We start from the raw sequence: 22091 nt of genomic DNA on the forward strand, positions 1-22091 counted from the left end.
AAAAGCAGACTGTGAGCTTCATCATTTGACCTTTTCATCTGCCTTCTCCCAAGCTGTCACCTCTCTGCATTCTGAAAAGGACGAGGAGCATCACTGGGGCTCAAGGGAAAAGACCAGAAGAGACCTGCTCTCAATCACTAACGCAGGAACTCTCCTTCTGTCCACACTATGTCTTGTCCCAGGTTCTTCACCAACCATGAAAAGCAATGGCAGGCAAAGTAGAAGTGACAGGAAAAAGTAGGCATCTGGAAGAGGCCAGTAGTCATGGTTGGTAAGAAAAAGGTGATGTGCCCACATGTGGGCAAGGAAAACATCTCATATGTTTCAAGCTTCATTGATTCTCCTTTTACCAATACATAGGAAAGGAGCCCAATGACAAGTATTGTACAGTGTGGTCCTACCCGCAGCCACAGCTGATTGGTCTAAGTTGACATCTGTCTCAGGCTGGGCCAATCAGCTCTATTCTTCAGGATTATTGATTCTGGAAACAGAAGAGCATGAGTCAGTCCCACATAGTGGCATAAAATATGGGATGTGTGTATCTCAGGAGCATTTGCAGTCACCTTCTCTACACCTGGGCTGCAGTAAGAAAGAATGAAACCAAGGAGGTGAGAGAAATCAAGAGATGGGGAGAGAGTATTGGATACAGACCCAGCTATAGCCTTGGTCTACCAGCAGTTTCACTGTCTGACTCTTCCTTCAATTATTCTCCATTTATTCATGTAAGGGAGGGGTGGCAGAGTCCAACAACATAAAAATGTACTCTTACTCAAGCACACAGACCCAGAATGCAGAGGTGAATCATTACAGAGTCCAAGAAGAGTAAGTTAGGAGTAAGAAAAAGATCCATTCTCCTCCACATCCGAGATAATCCTTGAAAAATAAATTTTCCTAAATTAATTTGAGTTGGTTTTTGCTGCTTGTAAATAAGAATCTAAATACTTGATAAAAATAATAAAAAGGTTTTATGCCTGAGTACCTTTGACTATAATAGGAGACTCAGAGGGATGAGTAGCTTGAGAAGGAAAGATCTCCACGACCCTACAGCCATCTGAGCGTGCACAAGTCCTTTGTCTTGTTGATTGTGGGGTTCTTTAGGAACTGATTACTCATGTGTATGTATATTATGTACATATATATATGCATGTAGGTTTATGCCTATTATGTCTTAGCACCAGAAGTTAAAGCCAACATCTGCTCTCCCTGATTCAGTGCAATCGAGAGATAATGTGAGATTACTGTGGAGGAGTAACAAGAACAATTTTGCAGCCCTCAGAGCAATTTCAAAAGTTTATAATTTTCGGGCTTCCCTGGTGGCGCAGTGGTTGAGAGTCCACCTGCCGATGCAGGGGACACGGGTTCGTGCCCCGGTCCGGGAAGATCCCACATGCCGCGGAGTGGCTAGGCCCGTGAGCCATGGCCGCTGGGCCTGCGTGTCCAAAGCCTGTGCTCCGCAGCAGGAGAGGCCACAACAGTGAGAGGCCCGCCTACCGCAAAAAAAAAAAAAAAAAAGTTTATAATTTTCTAAAACTATATGCAAGACTTTGAGAAAGCATTTAAAATGCTAATGGGATAAGCATTATGGGTGAAAGCATAGAACATGTTGATGTGATAAGATTGATTAGACCAGGTCTTATGCAAGCAATTAGAATAGACACTTGAAGGCAGATTTAATTCCTATCATATCAATGTAAACTATGTACCTTAGCAAAAAGTAATGTCACAAAAAATGCATAATGATATTAACAAGTCTTGATATTTAGATACAGAACACTGAGACTCATGCTAGTTTTCTTGGTCACATCTGGGCAGCCTATTCTACCAGCCTGAAAAATTAAAAACACTCTGAACTAACATTCAGTCTTACTTTGAAAAGAGGAAGCCATTTACCAGGAATGAGTTTTGTCCCACAGGAAAAATATAATTAATTTAGGCAACTTTTAATTAAACAAATTCTAGTTCTCTTTAGAACAGTGTCTCAACAGCTACTTCAAAACACACAAATACCTGACAGCTAACTGTCCATGGGTCCTCAAACCTCCCAAATCTGTCAGTTCTCAGAGCTCAAGAGCTCCCAAGGCAAACAAATCTTCACTTCCTGAGTGAGTAAGCGGAAGAGACAGTTTTTAGCAGACTCTACCATTATAAAAGGCAATACTGTCCAGGAGAGCTTCTTCTCCAGATTTTGCAAATTATTAACACTCCTGAACATCTATTTAAACTTGAAACAGACTGGCTTTTTCATACAGTAAAGGGTCAATTTCTCTCCCAGATCCCTTATACCACAAAGTGGAGAGGAAGGGTGAGCACAGGTGGTTGAGGGACTCACTTCACAACTTTCCACCAACATAGATGCATTCCTTAACACAGAGGGGACCAAGGGGCCAGAGAGAGCCAGCTGTGGCTCCATCTAAGTCTCTTGTTCCTCCAGGTGCTGAGGCTCTGCACCTCTATTTTAAAAGGCTTTGCCTTATTCTCTTAAAATGCCATAGGGAAGAAGTGACCTAAGTGGCCTGAGCTAACAGGAGCAACCTCCATGGCCACCAGCATCACCACCCCACCTCTTACCTGCCTTAAGCACCAGTGTGATCTGTCCATAGATATGGTGCACAAAGCATGTGGGGAGGACAGGGGACCAGGAGGAAAGAAGCACAGGATCTTCTGTTTGCATCTTTCTGACACCAGTCCCTACCTAGTTATACCTTCTTGTGCCGGACTTCAGGATAGAACTCCTTTTAAAAATAGCAAAACACACTGCTAAAGGTTTTCTGAATGAAGCTTCAGTCCCCTGCACAGAGGGCAGAACCACTGCGCCGGGTTCCTCCTTAAGCAACGATCTTTGTCACAGGCTCCCCTGCTTTTACCATCATCTGACTGGTGCCAGAAAGTTTTGATTTACAAGCTGGAGAGTCAGTGAAAAGAGCCCTTAAAACGTTTCAAGGAGCAGATTTTTTTTTTTTTAATGAGCATATTTAGGTTGTTATGAGTCAAGTTCAAAACTCAAGTCACATGAACAATTTTTATAGGGGGAGGAGTACCCTGATGCTCAAATTCATTTGCCTCCCATTTGAAGTAATTCATCTTTAAAATTTCTGTGAAAATGCTACAGAGTTGCCCAGAAAACGGCACAACCATCTGTAAGTAAAAACAAAAGCTCTCTATAGTATATATCACAGGTTCAAAGCACTTTGGCATCAGCAGATTGAACACGTTACTAAAAGAATTTAACTGCAAGAAGAGCTACCATAATTACACAGCAGCTGGTCTAATGTTGACAAAACAACTTTTAAAGGCTTCCAGAAGCCTTAAAGGCTTATCAATTAAAAAGGCATGAATAGTAATGTGCATCCTATCCTTAACACCACGAGCTGCATCTCCTGCCAATACAGTGAGGTTTTCATTTTGGAACAACCATTTCTTACATCTTACGATTCAGCCAAACACGTGAATAAATTCTAAGTTATGTCTAGGTGAGACTATTATACTTGAAATAAAATAACTCCATAAAACTCGATTATAAACATTGAACTTAATGAGCATTTCCATACTGGCAAAGTTCTTATCGAAATGCCAACAGCTCATGCCAGAGTTTGTGCTTACTTTACCAAGAGCAAGCAGAGAAATGGTTTAGATTACTGTCTACGCCAGCCAACAACGTGTTAGAGGCAAAATGAATGAACGAACAAATGAATGGGTGGATGTTGGAATGAGACTGTTGGAAGCATCCCAGGTACACTGACTTACTCCCCTGGAGACCTGCCCAAGTGGTCATATGGAATGGTCTTCTCTGCCAGGACCAGAAAGAATTTCCTTCAAGGTCCGTCTCTCACAGGAACCCTTCTCCACACTTCCCACAGGCTTGTTTCTTGTCTGAATCCCTTACATTCGGAAAATTAAGAAGGATTTTACATATCACTGCATCTGATCCTCTTTAGGGCCCTCAAACTTTTTCTATATAGGGGCAGATAGTAAATAATTTAGGCTTTGTAGGTCGTGTGGTCTTGTCACTACTCACCTCTACCGTTGCAGTGTGAAAGCAGCCTTGCACGCTTAAACCAGCATGGCTGGATTCTGATAAAACTCTATTTATAAAAAGAGGCAGGGAGAGGATTTGGCCCAAGGTCAGTAGTTTGTTGACCCCTGCCCTACAAGCACGAGTCCCCACGAGTCCAGGAAGTCTCTCTGGGGACACCTCCAGCAAAGGGGGCTAATCCCCTCATAGCTGTCTCTTCTATTTCCTGAAGCTTTCTCTTCTCTCGACTGAAATGAATCTCCCCACAACTGGCAGCCACTGTCACATCTTCATCTTCTGCCTAGCCTTCCTGTCCTAAATCATTCTCCCTCACCAGAGAGCGCTGCACAAACAGGCCTTCAAAAACCATTTATTTAATTAGAAAATAACCACCAGTTTTGTCTTCTGGAGCCCCGGAGGGGAAGCGTAGTACCTCTTCCACCCGACGGCCCTTTATGTCTTTGAGGACAAGTACGGGGGGATACACATTCACTGTCTGACCACGCATTGGGGATCCATCTCACAGCGTGTTTCATTGTTAGCTTTCTTCATCCGTGTACACATTTATTTATTTATTTATTTATTTATTTTTGGCTGCATTGGGTCTGTTGCTGCATGCAAGCTTTAGTTGTGGTGCACGGGCTTCTCATTGCGGTGACTTCTCTTGTTGTGGAGCACGGGCTCTAGGCGCACGGGCTTCAGTAGTTGTGGCTCACGGGCTCTAGAGTACAGGCTCAGTAGTTGTGGCGCACGGGCTTAGTTGCTCTGCGGCATGTGGGATCTTCCCGGACCAGGGCTCGAACCCGTGTTCCCTGCGTTGGCAGGCGGATTCTTAACCACTGCGCCACCAGGGAAGTCCCTGTGTACACATTTTTTTCCTCATCATTTAGATGGCAAGTGAAGCATAGCCCCTGGCACATAGGCTCCATGTGGTTTTAAGAGTGAGAGTAACAGAATAACCACAGAAATACCCATCAACAAATCTTTTTAAAAACCTTTCTCCACAAATTCAGCGGGGACAGCTCCTCACTGCAGCGGTAAATTGCTAGTATGTGGAATTCTTCCGAGGTGAAAACTGATCATTGAGAGGCAAAAGCCTTCCTTCCTCTCTCCCATCTACCGCCCATCGGGACCCAGGAGTATAATTTTAATGCACTACACTTCGTAACACCAACATCCCAACTGAGAGTTCTGAGGCTGGGCCCACTGGGGTCCTGGTCACATACTCGACCCTTCTTCTTGCCCTACAGTGGCCCTACCTTAGTCATTTTAACAAACATCCTGTGCTCTGTATCCCTCTCCTTAATAATCCCCACCCAGAGCAATACACACACCGTTGGTATTTATCAACGGTATTGATACCAATGGTGTGATTCAAGAGTGGATTATTGAAGGCCTGCTATGTGTTTTCGCATAAATACCAATGGTGTATATATTGCTCTATGTGGAATCTAAAAATAATGGTACAAATGAACTTATTTATAAAACAGAAATAGAGTTACAGATATAGAAAACAAACTTATGGTTACCAGAGGGGAAGTGGGGGGAGGGATAAATTGGGAGATTGGGATTGACATATACACACTACTGTATATAAAATAGATAATTAATAAGGACCTACTGTATAGCACAGGGAACGCTACTCAATACTCTGTAATGATCTGTATGTGAATAGAATCTTAAAAAGAGTGGATATATGTATAACTGATTGACTTTGCTGTACAGGAGAAACTAACACAACATTTTAAATCAACAATATTCCAATAAGGGCTTCCCTGGTGGCGCAGTGGTTGAGAGTCCGCCTGCCAATGCAGGGGACGTGGGTTCGTGCCCTAGTCCGGGAAGATCCCACATGCCACGGAGTGGCTGGGCCCATGAACCATGGCCGCTGAGCCTGCGCATCTGGAGCCTGTGCTCCGCAACGGAAGAGGCCACAACAGTGAGAGGCCCGCGTACCGCAAGAAAAAAAAAAAAAAAAAAGCAATATTCCAATAAAAATTTTTTTAAAGAAATAAGTTAAAAAATATACATATATTCTGTAAGCCTTATTCACAAAGGTATAATATTGATAAAAGAAGAATTATTAAAATGATTTCCTAAACTGAAAAAAAATATTTAATAAAAAATGAAAAAAAACCTTAAGAGTACTCATAAATGAGCAACCCTCCTCAAGGAAAGAAAGTGGGTCACTCACAGAATTCCTACTTTCAAAACACTAGTGAGATTATCTCACAGTGTTACCTCTAAAATCTACTCCCCAGGATAATTCTCTTTCATAATCAGTTATAAAATATTCAATGATTTTAATAGACTATTCTTAATATACTTTTTAATATCAAAGGTCTTTAAGATCATAACAGTGACCTCATCTCTTCCAACATCACTCTGCCTTTCTATATTCCTTCTCCCCACTCCCATGAAAGACAGGGAGGAGGTATTTCACAAAGTCCTGTCCTGTCTCCAGTCACTAGAAGCAACTCTGGGGGCTGTGTATAGATGAGAAAGATATGCTTGTGGACACTCACCAGGGTGGTGGAGAGGACCCAGCAAGGACAGTGTGAGCATCTGCCCACTCCATGCTCCAGCAAGCCCAAGACCAGCCGTCAGCTTGGCTGTGCTGTCCAGGTCAGCAGACGCTAGCCACATGTGGCCACTTAAATTTAAGTAAATTAAAATTAAATAAAATTTAAAATTCAGTTTCTCAGCTGCACCAGCCACATTTTAGTCACTCAGTAGCCACATGTGGCTAATGCTTCCATATTGGCCAGTGCAGACACAGACTATTTCTGTCACCATGAGGGAGACTAGAACATTCTACTGGACAGTGCTTGAGGGTCCACTGGGCTGCTCACTGATGCTGCTCTCCAGCCAACACCTAGGGGGCCTCATAAACTGTCACAGCCTGCTGGAGCTGTGCTCTGTACCTCCCTGAAACCCAAAGAAGAAGTGGGGATACAGAAATGTCACACAAGGTTATGCCAAACCACTAACAAGACATTGTTTTAAAGGCATTCTTTAACTAAAATGAACAAAGAAATACACAACTTGCTCTTACTTCAGGGAGTTCTGTTGAAGTCCTCAGCTTTCCCAACTCCATGAGAAACTTTTACCCAGAATAAAAATGAGACTTGAACCTCATCTAGATTCTAGTAAAAAGTAGAGGGAGAGGGAACAAGAGGCAAAATTTTTCTAATCATTTGTTCTGAAGTTGGCATCCTTTGTATTGTTTTATGAAGTTCGTTTTTGTTTTAATTATCATTTTGCATCAAAAAAGAAGGCAGAGGCTTTTTTTTTCCTTTATAAAATATGACCCCAAAGTTCCAATGAAAGCGTTAAAATACTTACGTGCCTTAGATTTGTGAAGTTGTTCAATAATCTGCCTCTAGGTAACACAGCATACAATTTTTTCAGGTTTACTGAAACTGCCATCTCTCTAAGATCCAAGAACAAGAGAAAGTTGCTAATAAATTTTAAATTTCCCACACAGTGACTTTGGAGAACATAAAATTAGGAGAGGAACTAAATTCAAATTCCAAGCTGCTTTCTGAAAGACGAGCTGACCACCAGATAGTCTATGAAACATCTGTTTTGATAAGAGATGTACTTAAAATTCCTCACGTCAGTTTCAAGTTACTACAAAATATAAGGCAGCACTAGCTGCAAGGATTAAGGGGGAGAAGCTGTTGCTCAAGTGTCGCGAAACACTCAAGATTTTAATGGGACTCAAAACTCTATCATTTGCATATCGTGATCCTGGGAAATAGACTGAACAGAGACTAAAGTCCCATCCCTTCCGCAAGCGAGAAAATTCTACCGTGATCTTGGTATGTTTTCCCTTACTACCTTCCTGCTAAGGGGCTGTGCTGTGTTTAATTCTCATACCTTTTAACCAAATGTCCTCTCCTCGTTATTTCTACCCCTCCAAATATTATCCATCTGCAAGGACCAGTTCTATTCTCACACTCTCCATGAAAGCTGTTTCAACTCTTCTGGCCCACACATTCCTAACTCCTCTCAAACAGCTGTAGCAAAAAATAAAGGACCCTACAACTGCCACTTACTTGTGCGCACTCTGCTCTGACAGGCCAGTCTGATCTCCTCACGCTTATGGATCAGCTCCCGTTTCATGGCTTTTGCAGACATAGTGAAGTCCCCCAATTACATCTTCAGCCCAGATCTCTCCCCTGAACTCACAGTCATACCCTCAACCACTGACTCCCTGTCTGCATGTGGAAGCCTGACAGGCATCTCAAATGTAAGGTGTCCCAAGCTGATCGAACCCTCTTCCAAACCTGTTCCTCCTCAGCCTTCCCATCTCAATACATGACAGTCCCACCCTTTCAGTTATCTGGTCCCAAACCTTGGAACCATCTCGGACTCTGCTTTCTCACTCATGCCCCACATCCTACCCTTCAGTAAATCCTGTCTCCTCCACTCTTTCCAAACAGACAAAGAATGCCCCTTTATACCACCTCTACTGCAACCACCTGGGTCTAGGCCAGTATCCTCTGGATTACTGCAGTAGCCTCCTTCAGCCTTGCCCCCTCCCTCCTATTATTGATTCTTACAGTAGCCAGTGATCTTTTAAATCATACATTTAATCAGGTCATTCCTTGGTGCAAATTCTGCCAATGGCTCCCCAACTCACTCAGTCCCAAGAAAGGAAGGAAGGAAGGAAGGAAGGAAGGAAGGAGAGAAAGAGAGAGAGAAAGAGAGGGAGGGAGGAAGGAAGGAAGAGGGAAAGGAAGGGGGGAAGGAAGAGGGAGGGAAGGAGGAAACATTTCCCAGATAACTTCTAAAGGCTCTGCAGGATGGAAGGGCTGCCGCCTTATGTCTCTGACCTTTTACTACTCTCCCCCCAGCTTATTCCACTCCCATCACTGGTCTCCTTGCTGTTTTGAGAGCCAGTGACTTCATGATGCCACTGTAGCACCTTTGCATTTCTGCCTGGAAGGCTCTTCCTGCAGAGGTCCCCAAGGCTCTCTCTCTTACCTGGTCTAGGTGCTCACGTGACACCTTCACAGCGGGGTCTCCATGACCACTATATTTAAAGTTGCCAACTGCCTCCCACTCACCTCTGACATTCCCTCTCCCCCACCTCTGACATTCCCTCTCCCTCTTCCCCACTTTAGTTTCTCCATAGCACTTATCACCACCTGGCATACCACATATTTTCTTATTTATGTCCTTATCTTCTGCCCCTACCCCTCTAGAATGTAAGCTCTATGAGGACAGGGATTTTTGTAAGTCTTATTTACTGCTTTAGCCCCAAAAACTTTTGCTTATTATTTCATTCACTATTGTGTTTCCACCTTGAACTGTGATTGGCATGAGTTCGTTCTCAAATATTTCAAGACAGACACAGAGAGAAGCCATTCCAAGTTCTATGAGGACAGTTCCCACGCCTTACCCTTTCTTTTTATATCTCTGGGTAGGGCCCAGAAAAGAAGAACTTGTTGCTTAATTATTGCTGTGTTTGCACTGGCAAGTATAAAATATTCAGTCATTCAAATTTTGGGACACGTTAAATGTAGACAGTGTTGATGCAGTATTAAAAGATATAACTATTTTTTCAAGATTTCAAAGCTATTCAAACTTAAAGCTCAGTAAGAGACAGTTTCTTCAGTGCTGCCAAAAAAATGACACAAACACCTGCCCAAAAAAGATGGGAAAGGAAACCTTAGTACTGTCATTTGTTGGGTAGATTACAGCAAATAAAATCAACTTCAATGCCAAGCCCCCAAACAAGTCATTTGAGTTCTTTTGTCATTAGCTTGATTATTAAAATAAGCAAGTGCTTGGGCTTCCCTGGAGGCGCAGTGGTTGAGAGTCCGCCTGCCGATGCAGGGGACACGGGTTCGTGCCCTGGTCTGGGAAGATCCCACATGCCGCGGAGTGGCTAGGCCCGTGAGCCATGGCCGCTGAGCCTGCACGTCCAGAGCCTGTGCTCCGCAACGGGAGAGGCCGCGGCAGTGAGAGGCCCGCGTACCGCAAAAAAAAAATAATAAAAATTTAAAAATAATAATAAAATAAAATAAGAAAGTGCTTTTCATAAATCAACTTCACTTTGCCAAGTGGTGATGCTGGTAAAGCCCTAGACAAATTGGTAGGAAATTACGGATATTGGAGGAAAGCAACAGAGAAAGGAGGAGACTTCTCCGCTCCTGTTTCAAAAGAGGATATACCCTATCATCTCTTTTCTTTATTGAGCTATAGCTGATGTACAATATTATATGGTACAGGTGTACAACATGGTGATTCACAATTTTTAAAGGTTATACTGCATTTATAGTTATTATAAAATACAAGCTATAGTCCCTGTGTTGAGCAATATAACCTTGTAGCTTATTTATTTTATACATAATAGTTTGTACCTCAGTCCCCTACCCCTGTCTTTCCCCTCCCCCACTCCCTCTCCCCACTGATAACCACTATTTGTTTGTTCTCTATATCTGGGAGTCTGTTTCCCTTTTCAAACAACTAATCTTTAACAAAGGAGACTTACTAGTCAAGAAGTCTAAAAAATGGCTAGGAAGACAATCTTTCTACACATCCAGAGTACAGCCTATAAAGCAACAACAATCAAGTACAGACCAAATGCAAACCAAATTCTTTTTCACATAAGATGAAGTTTATGCTGAAAGCTTTACGGAAATCAGCATCCCTAAACTGACTGAACATTCCAAAGGGGGAATGCTGTAACACGCCAAAACAAAGCCTACTTAGGGGTTTTAAGGCACTTGGGTTCAGTCCCACAGAGGGCATCTCATTCCCATGTGAGAAGACTCGAGTCTCCTCCAAAGTTCATTGAGCTTCTGTGGTACAGAACCAACTACATCTGTTCGGTTTTGTGAAATCTGTGCAAAACTTTCTGAGTAGAATTCTTTTATCTGAGTACCTTTCGAAGCAGGAAAATGAACATTAAACATTAATTAGCATCATGTTGGTGGGTTATAAAAAATTTACTTTTAATTGTTAAGAAAACAGTCTTGTATGGTAGGTAATGGTTACGTTACTGGAATGACAGTGGTGACAATTAACAGGAAGCACTGCTCGTTAACTAACCTGTTAATTTATTCAGCAAACACTGATGGACTAGGGAGAATGTCTGCTCATCAGATATCTGCTGAGCATCTAGTCTGTGCCAGGGCTTGCAACGCGCAATGAGCTAAAAGCTCTGTTCGTATGTTTAAGGGAAGAGAAAAGGCAGCCTCTAAAAATAAGAAAGCTGAATTCAAAAATCTAGGCACAGCGCAGCTTGGAATCCTTGTGGAGACAGTGCAAGGAGGTGAGGAAAGTCTTATGAATCATGCCAATATGATAATATGTATATTATCACTTGGGAAAAAAATAGTTACAAATTGTTCACCAAATTTCAAAACTCAATTTAGAGTATAAAAATATAATTAAATGCATACAACTAATTCCAACTATTTTAACAAGACAAGAAAAACTAAATAGGAATATTGATGTTTCATCAGAGATAAGCCTGAATTCAAATAACAGAACATTTGACAAAGATTCTTAAAAATTTTAAATAAGGGTGGAGGACAGACAACCAAACTTTAGAAATAGTGTAACATGTAAATTTAATTTAATTGTAAAAGGGAAATTATTATCATATTTTGGCTTTTGTATCCTAACATTATCTAAAAAATTATCTCTTTAAAAACATATCAAGAAAACTGAACTCATAGCCCACTGAAAGTTGTCTGCTATAGGTTACCTGGAGAGATTTAGATTATTCTAACTGCAGAGAAGTCACAAAGTACAATGATGACAATATGAAAAATAGGCATCGTGAATACTTATTCTCTCTTTCTAACCCAGAGTTACGCCCTGTTCCCCGCCAATCCCCAACCACCTCTGAAAGGGGAGCTATTTCAGCAAGAGGCGGCAGAATCCAGACCCAGCCACGCTGTGCCCTGAACTTCCGCTGCCACTCCCTCCACAAAACACTCCCACTTTTACGAGCTCCTCATCCCGCAAAGGGTGAATCTGGCAGGAGCCAACTAGATTGGTGTCGGTGAGGCGATGTGTGATAAACGTCTTCTGTAATCCTGAAGATGAAGGGAAGAACAGTGCACATTTTGTATACGTTCAGTATTCATCTTTTCATATTTATGCTACAGCTCTGTGGTTAATTGCACTGCTTTGCTCAGAAATGCCTCTGTCAGAATGAACAGTCTTTTATAAACTGTTCCTTTATGAAATATTATCCCGTCTATTAATAAACGTTTCAATATTTTTGTTAGGGGGTGTGTGTGTGTGTATTTGGGGAATTCATTATTTGTGTTTTGACTCTCTGTGACTTTATGTAGTCTAAAATACAAAGGTTAAGGGAAAGTGCATAGCTTGCAAGTTTGCACTCTCCTAGTGTCTTCTTAAAGTAGACGCAGGGATTTTCTAACAGAGTACATTCTTTTTTTTAATTAATTAATTTATTTATTTATTTTTGGCTGGGTTGGGTCTTCGTTTCTGTGCGAGGGCTTTCTCTAGTTGCGTGAGCGGGGGCCACTCTGCATCGCAGTGCGCGGGCCTCTCACTGTCGAGGCCTCTCTTGTTGCGGAGCACAGGCTCCAGACGCGCAGGCTCAGTAGTTGTGGCTCACAGGCCTAGTTGCTCCGCGGCATGTGGGATCTTCCCAGACCAGGGCTCGAACCCGTGTCCCCTGCATTGGCAGGCAGATTCTCAACCACTGCTCCATCAGGGAAGCCCCAGAGTACATTTTTGATCACAAGGTTTATACAACATAAAAACTCTTCAAGATAAGAGGCAAGGGGCTAGCTAGAAAAGAAACAGGAAGAGAGACATACTATGTAACTGTAGATTCACAGAATTTAAAACCCAGAAGGACCTCAGACAAAGCTAGTCCAATATTTGGTGTTGCACAGAACACTGACCCAAAAGATGCACCATCAAAATGGGTTCCATTGTCAAACAGGTTTGGTTTTCACCGAAGAGTATACCACCTTTCAGGTATTTAGAATGATCATTCACTTCCTAAAAGTTCTGAAAAGTCTTGCAATTGAAAAGCATTTAACCCATTGTTTCCCAAACACTTTTGACCATTGGACTTTTATTTCCCTCAGCATCCCAAGGAACCAGTGTCTCTTCCTGCAGATCCTGCTCTAGAAGTGCTGATCGTGTACAGTCATTTTACAAATGAGGAAACAGACGTTCAAAGAAGTTAACCGGCTTGGCCAAAATCCGGGAAGGAATTGGTGGTTGATAATTCAGCAAATAGCCTGATGAGAGTTTAGATTAAAAGTGGGAAATAAGCAAAGATCCCAACATCTTTCGTTTCCACCCATACCTCACCACAAGATCGTTGCCTCTTCTGTGTCTCTGTCTTGGTCCCCTTGGAGACTTAGATTCCCTCAACTTTTACTTGCCTACGTGACCAATACGCAGTTGTTAACCAGCTTGGATCCATTCATCAGCCAGCACGTGCTTCCCCTGAGGAAAGCCTTTTAACAGTAATCTTTTAGACTCTACAGTTGAGACTATGACTCAGCACCCGAGTGGCCCTAATGGAGGCTGCAGCAGGAACACAGCCGATAACTTAAGGCAGATAGAGCTTTGTGGCTCTCCTCAAATTTATTTCTGTATATCTTAGGGCTTCCCCAGATTAAGAGCGGAATCAGATAGGACTGGAAAGTTTTCTTCAATCAGTTATAAAGCAGGTGATCCTTTCCTTATTGTAAGTCCTCCAGATCCTTCTTTTCTGTACTCTTTTTCTTCTTTCCATTTCCCATGTTCAACCTTATTCAGCACACTGTTCCAGGAGAGATCTGAAACCCTCCTGCAAGGTCAAAACCTCCCAGAAACTGTAGGAAATGAGTTTACCCACTTGCCTGAAATGTCTTCTAGGTGCCACAGCATTCAACATTTCTTGAATTTGCTTTGGTCTAGCTGAAAATTACCCCTTCTAGCAAAGGTCTCTCTGACATAGTTCCCAAGCTGAGAAGAAAGTACCATTACAAACAGTACCTCTCTTTAAATTGCTATTCCATTATATGATATGTATTGCCTTTCATTTATAAAGTTGAGCCTCCAAATAGCTTTGATGGGAAAAATATCTCTTGCATCCTGTTGATTTTTACTTGCCTGGTTTGGCTCTCCCAAAGAATAACACTATGGGTAACAGTAGAAAATGAACTCTGAGTTATTTCTCAGAACTGGGTGGAGTTGATGCTGATCCAGCCACATCTCACCTGGCGCCCCCAAAACAACATTTTAAGTCAGCTGGCTGTGATTCCAACCTATGACAATGGAACAGGAAGAAGAATCCTGGCTATCAGAGACTAAACAGATCTAGCCTTGTCTAGCTCTCTGTTTAAAAAGCATCAGCCCGAACTGTGTGTTGAAAACTCATGCAAAGAGTTTTCAACAGCCAAGAAGGACTTTGTATATCTTTACCTATATACGGCAAGTTTGATATATTGTCTTCTATTTTATGCTATTAAGGATAAAGATCAAACACATTGAACATATGCTATATACATATAGCTAGGTAGCCACCATGTAACCTAGAGAAAAAGAATGCAACTAAGGTAGTAAGAAATTACATACGAATAATTAAATCTGGGTGATGGGAAGAGAAATGATTATTTTCCTCCTTGAACCTTTCTGTTGTTTTTGGTTTAGTAGAAATTATCTATATACTTCTAAAAAGCACAGTACAGCTTAGTATGAAAGTGTGAAACAGCCAGCTTTTTATTTCCAGGTGGGAAGACGGCACATCTAACTTGCCCAAGTCCTAGGTCATGGTGATTGATGGCTTAGAGTCTATTCAGTAAAGACCCTCAATATCTAGAGGGTACTCCTAGGAAACAAAAGCAGCGAAGTGTCTCTGAGGAGAACAGTCACAGCTTGTGATATTTATTTGTTCTTGGTGGACATCCAGAGACTAAACTTAGATGGCAATTGTCATAAACTACAAAACCCAAACTTATCTCTTCCATCTAAATCAATCTTCTGTGATCCCCCTCCCCTCCCCTACCCCCCAGCCCACCCCCAAGCCTTACAGCTTTTTCTCTATGAAAGTAGTAAGTCTATTCAACATATTCTTTGAAGGCTTACTCTGTGCAAGACAATATACTCATGCCAGCATTCAAGAGAAATAAGACATGATGTAAATAAGCTAGAATGTAAAAAACAGTAAGTTAGTACAAAATACAGGTATACGTAAAAGAGGAAAATGTACACTGATGAAAATGAGGAGAAAAGGTTTCTTTGGGGAGACCACATTTGAACTAGGCCTTGAAGGTTTAAAAAGAATTGTCAATTGGGAAATACTGGATAAAAGGACACTTCTGACTAAGGACACACTGACCAAGAACAAGTCAGAATTGCTACAAAAGTTTCTGTGCGTTCATTCGGTTGGGTGACTGGGAATATGAATTTTTAAAATTCCATAAAGGGAAATCCTTCTATGAAGTTATACATAAAAGAAAAACCATGTACTTCTTAATACCATTCCTTTGATCTTGTACAGAAAGACCTTACATAAATTCAGAATATTACTTCTATTAAAGTCAGTATTTTTAAGAGTTAACATTTTTAGAACACTTGAAAGTCAACTTTTTTATCTTTAAGATAAAAAGTTCTAAGAAATTAAATGTATTCCGCATGGATAATCAAGTCGAAAGAACAGGCAAGATCTACAGAGCAAGAAAAGAACAAATTCCAGGGAGATATGCTAGATACTTTAAATTTTTTATTATAGATCTCCAAGAACTCTGTCTTGTAACTTAGTTTGTTCTAAATACCAACATTATGCCACACTTCTAGTTGCTCAAAACCATTTTATTAGATCAGCATTACTGGGTAGTTTTAAATGTCAAAAAATATAGGTTGGTTCCTCCTCACCTAGGAATTTAAAGTTTAATTAGTGCAACCCCTTGATTTTATAGTTGAAGCAGATGAAGCCCAGACACTGGGTGCCTAACTTGCTAAAGGTCAGTCAGCTAGTTAATGGTCACCAGTTGAACTGGAGGAAACTAAATAACTTGCCTAAGGTCACAGAGTTGGCAACTGGCAGGGCCAGAATTACAACATGGGAAATCCCAGGCCTCTAACATTGCTCTACACTGCCGTCTCTGCCAATGGAAGAGTCGCAGAATCCCTCATAAGCAGGTAGAGTCCTGCAGATGAAAAGCCATACAAATAAAAAGCAGAGTAATAAATGCTATTACTATAAGTGCAAGTAAGTGTATATATTATCTAAATTGCTTTAATGGTATAAAGAAACTAGTATTTCTAGATGTCTTGATGGAAACAAATAATGTGTACATTTGCTAGTTTATATACTGCAAATCTGGTACCTCTTGATTTGAAGGAAGGGGGTACTTCTTGAAAAGGGGGGAAAATGGGATGAGAATAATGCAATCTTTACTTATCCTGCGTTTTAGGGCATAAAAATATTGAGAAATATATTTTTGAAAATGTTTATCCAAAATCCTACCACCCAAACACATTAACTGTATTGTTATTTAATCATTTAGAATGCTTAGAGATACTTGTTTTGATAACTCAAGTAACAATCATGATTTAAAAAAAAAATGTCAGCGATAGGACAATCTTGGCTTTAAGAATTCTTATATCTATGGCTTCTACAAAAAGATGAAGATTTCACGCCCAGTACTTCTGTTTTGCCTAACAATCCATGATGTGGTAATCATTCATGCATACACCTGAATGTTTTTTGGAATCTATTTTTAATTTTAGCCTGCAGCTCCTCTTGGCAAAAGAGAGAGTAAGGATGGGCAAGTGGGATGCACGACAGGAGATAAGGGTATTACAGTCTTTGAGCTTATTACTTCCTGTCTGAACCCCCTTGCTTTCAAATATCAACAGATGTGTTCTAGTTCTAGTTTTTTATTTTCAGGAAAAATAATCCAAGTTCACTGTATTTGTAACTGTGTGCATGAGAATTTGACTTCCAGTATCTGTATAGCTCTTCCTTTGCAGCAACCTCATAAGGGTAAAAATGTCAATTAGGCTACTAGTTATGGTAGCTAGCCACTAGTTATAACTATGACCCCTACCCCTAATTGGTAGACTGAGAGAAAACTAAAATTATCTGATGGGGACATCATACTTGGGGCTTCTCTGAGGGCCATGGCTCTGGAAACTGGGCACATCCCTTATGGGATCCTTTGTCTATGGAGTTGTTACAAGACATACCAGCTTCCATTAACTTGGTTGTTCATATCCTGATAGTTATAGCAAAAACAGAACGACTTTTGATTTCCCAGTTCTCACTGTCTAAGGAAAGCACAGTGCTCATATTCAGCCACACTTTTCCTTAGTACCAAATACAAAAAAAAAATTATTTAAACATGCTGCCTTTCATATATAGGGAATTCAGGGGGAAAAAACAGGCAAATTTTTCAAATGCAGATTTACAGAAGACATAGAAATGATAATCAAATGAGCCTTTGTTATAGTAAGACTATTTGAAATCTGAGGTTACAACACTATATATTATTTCCATAATACTTTTTCTTCTAAGAGCAATACATGTCCACTGAAGAAAATTTGGAAAATACTGAAGTAAAGGAAGATAATAAAAACATTTGCAATCCCATAATACCCAGAGATAGTCACTATTAATGTATTGATGCATTTCCTTCTATAATAGATAGATGAACAGATACGGAAAGAAGATTTATACAAACTAACTCAACTACACACTTTTAATGGTATCACACTAATATAGAATTTTATATCCTTTTCTTAACATTAACTTTAACTTGGTGGACACACTTTTTTTTTAAGAAAGCTGAGAGAATATTATCCAGCTATACTGACCTCTGATGGGAATGGAATCCAAAACCATCTCCCATAAATGTGCTTTTCCCAAATACACTTTTCCCAATTACACTTTTTTCCCAAATACACTTTTGCTTTTCCCAAATACACTTATCTTCTAATCTTCCATTTTGACTTTAATCTTCTATTATTTTTCTTCCCATTTAGGCTGTCTTTTTAGTTATTCCTATGATTCAACTTTATCACTGTAGTTTTCACTTACCCATAAGAACTACATACCATCTACAGACATTTATAAAAGTTTAAATAAAACCATCCCCAAACTAGTTCCTGGAAGAGCTTATTTGTCCACTCAGAGAAGTGTCTATCTCCACTCTCTGTTTCTTGTTTCTTGGCCAAAAAAAAAATTCATGAATAGGGAGGAACCAGGATTTGAAATCCAGTCAGGCTTTCTGAAAGTTTAAAAATATCATATTTTGGGCAACACTTTAGCCACAAATATATTTCCTCCTTAAACTCTAATACATTATTCTCCCTTTCTCCAAAATAAGTTGTACTAACTGTAATCTGTGTTCACTTTGAATACTGATCTATAGGGACATGGATCTGGCCTGATGGCTGCAGGGTCCCCCCTGAAACTCCTCCCCTGACAAAAGCCCCACGAGGCCACCAGCCAATGCCCCAGAGAGCTGTCATTTACACACTAAGGTTCAACACACTTGAGTGATGGCCATCTTGGTGATTTAGTACCTAGTCTGTTGATTGGGTCTGGAATATCCTGAGCACTTGCCATCTCTTGATCTATTACCTCCAGTGTGTTTATTGCCTGAGAAAGCCTGGGTATAAGAATGTTACTCAGCAAAAGCAGAAGCAAAGAATTCATTTATACTGTGTTCTCTTTTTATCTCTGAGTATCTGTTTGGTACAATGTAAGCCAAGTATTTCCACAATTCTCCTTTCACAGTATGTAAGAGTCTTTCATTATTATTTTGGGACTCCACTGCAAGAATTTTTCCACATTCATTTTTGGCCATCTCATTTTCAGTGTGCTTGGGATCTGTCACCCTTCAGGGGCTTAATTTAATAAACTGACCCTTCAAATATTTCTACCTACATTAATCCAAACAAAATTAATTCTACTCATCTTAAAAAATATTATGCAATGTGTCATAAATAAAGATCATGAGCAATAGTTTTCCAAGAAAAGATGTGTAAGTGATGGGTTTTTAATAAATAATCAGATAGGCAGATAGCTGTAAGCCCCTTATTGCTAGCTATGCAAGTGAAAACATGATTTCTCTTTAATCAATGTTTTCTGTTGCATTTGTAAACTAGTTAGCGAGGATTTCAGGACTTCTGATGAGTGAGGTTTTTTTTTTTTTTTCCAGAGTGGCTCTGGGTTTATTTAAGTAATCTGTTTTGTCAACTCTTTTTAAAATTAAAATGACACTAATGAAATAATCATTTATTAGGGCTTCACTGTAATTGTCTATTGAACTTATGAGGAGTTTCTGCTTATAGAGTGGGAGACTTACGTATTTCTCAAACATCTATGCCACTATTAGTCACTTGATTTTTCTGAAGCACTACCATAAGGCCATCATTCTTCAGGGTTTTGATTACTTGTATATTTAACAACTCATTAATAAAAATAATATGCCCCTTGGAAAAGGATAGTTCCTTAAAATCCATTATTAGCTTTCTCCTTAAATGTTTATCAGCCCTCACCTTACAGGGAGCTATGTGGTACTTTGCAGAGAGCAAAGCCTTTTGGGAATGGTACATAATGGTCCGGAAGCTATGTGCTGAATAGAAAAAAGAGGTACAGAAATTAGAACTAGGAAAGAAGGAAGCCCAGCATGAAGAAAGGGAGGGAGGGAGCAAGGGAGGGAAGAACTTGGGAAAAAAACTTGACTTGAACTCTGCTATTCACCTTGGAAAAGTCACTCAACTTCTGAGAGCCTCAGCTGTTGCACCTGTAAAATCAGGGTGACTTCCTCACAGATACTTTAATAGTAGATTCCAGTGTGCCATGTAAACTGTACATATGATGCAAAGTATGGTTTTTTACTTGGCATTATTTGCTATAATCAGTCCCGTTTATGCATTCTGTGCTATAAACATTCATCTTATAAAGACTGTCAACAGCTTCAAAATGTAGACCTATGCATTGTAGCTACCCTTTTTGGTCTGGAAGCATTTCTGATATTTTTAACCCCAAAAAACTAATTCACAGTTTTTAACAGCCTTTGTGTGCCTACAAGCTCAAAAGCGTACTGTTTGCTCTCAGGACTAGAGTTCTGTAAAACCTCTTTTTAAACAAGGAAGCCTCTTTTAAGTCCTGTTTCAGTCTGGTGCCTTTGGTCAAGGAGGAAAGTAAAATTGAAAGCAGATAGATGTTTTACATTTAAATGGGTTTACCATAAATGTGTATTAAGCCATTTCATGGACGATTGCACAAATATCTTTTGCAAACTTGGTACACATGAGCACATATACAGTAACCATTAACGTCTTCTAGAGAAATAGGGTGCAGATCTAAAATTTCAAAGAGCTACTTCGAGTAAGAAAACGTAATGGCTTTAAGGGAATTGCCCTAATAATATCAAGGCATCTGCAATGGCTGGCCAGTGAAGAGCAGAACAGAGCATATGTCACTGTAAGTCAATTTAACAAGAAATAACCTTTCCCCTGGAGAATCTAAACTCCCTAGCCTCCCACAAAGAAAACTGAATTTTGGAGGTCACACCTTGGGTGAGTTACCAGAGGGAGAAGCTTAACATTCTTTTTGTCATATGGCTCTGGGAGGTCAACGCTATTCTACCAACTAGCTCCCTACCAAAGAGTTGCTCCCTCCTCAATGTCCCGCCCCACCCCCACCCCCCAAATTACAACAAGTCCTTGGACTCCCCTAGGAAACGGCAAATGATTGTGACATCTGAGATGCCAGGGACCACGCCGGATACAATCATGCTCAAACATCAAGTTTTGAACCTCACTGTGAGGAATAGGGTCGAGGCAGGGGTTGGGGGAGTGGAGCTGGTGAGATCGCGGCGGGGGTCAGAGAGAGTCAGAGAGACCGACCGATAGAGAGCTTTATGCTAAAATAGAATGTTTAGCCAAATGTAATCAATGGAACTGCTTTTAATGGAGAGAAAAGCGGGTCGCCAAGTCAAGCCCAGGCGAAGCTCTGGCTCAGTGGGTGGACGCCACCTCGCCGAACCCCCATAGTGGGCAGTCGGAGGGCCTTGCCCGTTAGCGCGACGGCTGGAAGCGCCCCAGCTCACCGCCTCACCGCATTGGTTCTGGGTGGGCGCAGCCGGGCCATGGCCGCCGCCCACCGCCACCCCCCGCCCGCCCCGCAGCAACATGTGGGGCGCTGCCACTCCGCCTCCCCGGTTCTCCCTCCGGCTGGAGTTCCTGGTGGACGCATGCCTGGCCCTGGGAAGGTGGTGAATTACTCTTGGGAAAGATTCCTCCAGCGGTGAACTTGGCAGCTCCTGACATTTCCATCCCACCCCCAGAGCACCAGCACTACACACACGCACACACGCCCCTCCGGACCTGCCCAGGCTGCGCGCAGTGCGGACTGCCCACTCGGGGGCAAAACACCGGAGAGGGATGCAGAAGCGAAGACACCAGCGCTGCTGGCCAGGGGCTGTGGGGGGAAAGACTGTCCTAGCACTCGGTAGTTCCAGGGACTCAGCCCACTCCGTGGTTGGCCCAGGCCCCGCTTAAGCTCGGGCCGCTGGCAGGAGCCCCGTTTCCTTTTGTGCTCTCCCGGGAAGCCCGCCTCTACTCACCCGGGCTGCACGCGGATTCCGGCCGCCAGCGGCAGCCCGCTGCTCCATCCCACGAACACTGCGGCGCCCCCGGAGTGTGCAATGCGGAGCCCCGCCAGCGCGCGGCCGGAGCCGGGGAGTGCGAGGTGGGAGCGAGCGAGCGAGGGAGGGAGGAAAAGAAGGAGGGAACGCGGCGGGGAGGGACAGGGCGGCGGGGGGCGCGCGCCACTCCCACTCGCGCCGGGCCCTCGCCGCCTCCCGCAGCCGCTACTGGCCTGCCCGGCCTAGCCGACCGCGGGACCAATCAGCGCGCGCGGGGGGGAGCCGAGCCCTCCGCGGGGCACGCTCATTGGCCCGGAGCGCGCGACCCAACTCCGGGAGAGTCTGCCTGAGCGCCGAGTGTCCAAACTCCGGCGGGCCGGAGCTGCTGGCCCGGCGCAGCTGGGGTGCCCGGCTCCGCGCTTCGGCTGGCAGAGTGAGTCTGCCGAGTTCCGCGGACGGAACCGGGAGGATATGAG

The 22091-nt window shown here is 42.2% G+C and overlaps 1 protein-coding gene across 2 annotated transcripts in view; it reads right to left on the bottom strand.

The window, feature by feature from the left end:
- The window catches only part of LYPD6 (LY6/PLAUR domain containing 6), a 110668-nt gene extending 88957 nt beyond the window's left edge, over window positions 1-21711 (bottom strand). For both annotated transcript variants that reach the window (XM_060016828.1, XM_060016830.1), the window contains exon 1: window positions 21595-21711. The gene's annotated coding sequence lies outside the window, so the exon portion shown is untranslated. The remainder of the gene's footprint in view (window positions 1-21594) is intronic.
- Window positions 21712-22091: the final 380 nt, after the last annotated feature.

The sequence above is a fragment of the Delphinus delphis genome, chromosome 7 (genome assembly GCF_949987515.2).
Source record: "Delphinus delphis chromosome 7, mDelDel1.2, whole genome shotgun sequence".
Taxonomy (NCBI): Eukaryota; Metazoa; Chordata; class Mammalia; order Artiodactyla; family Delphinidae; genus Delphinus; species Delphinus delphis.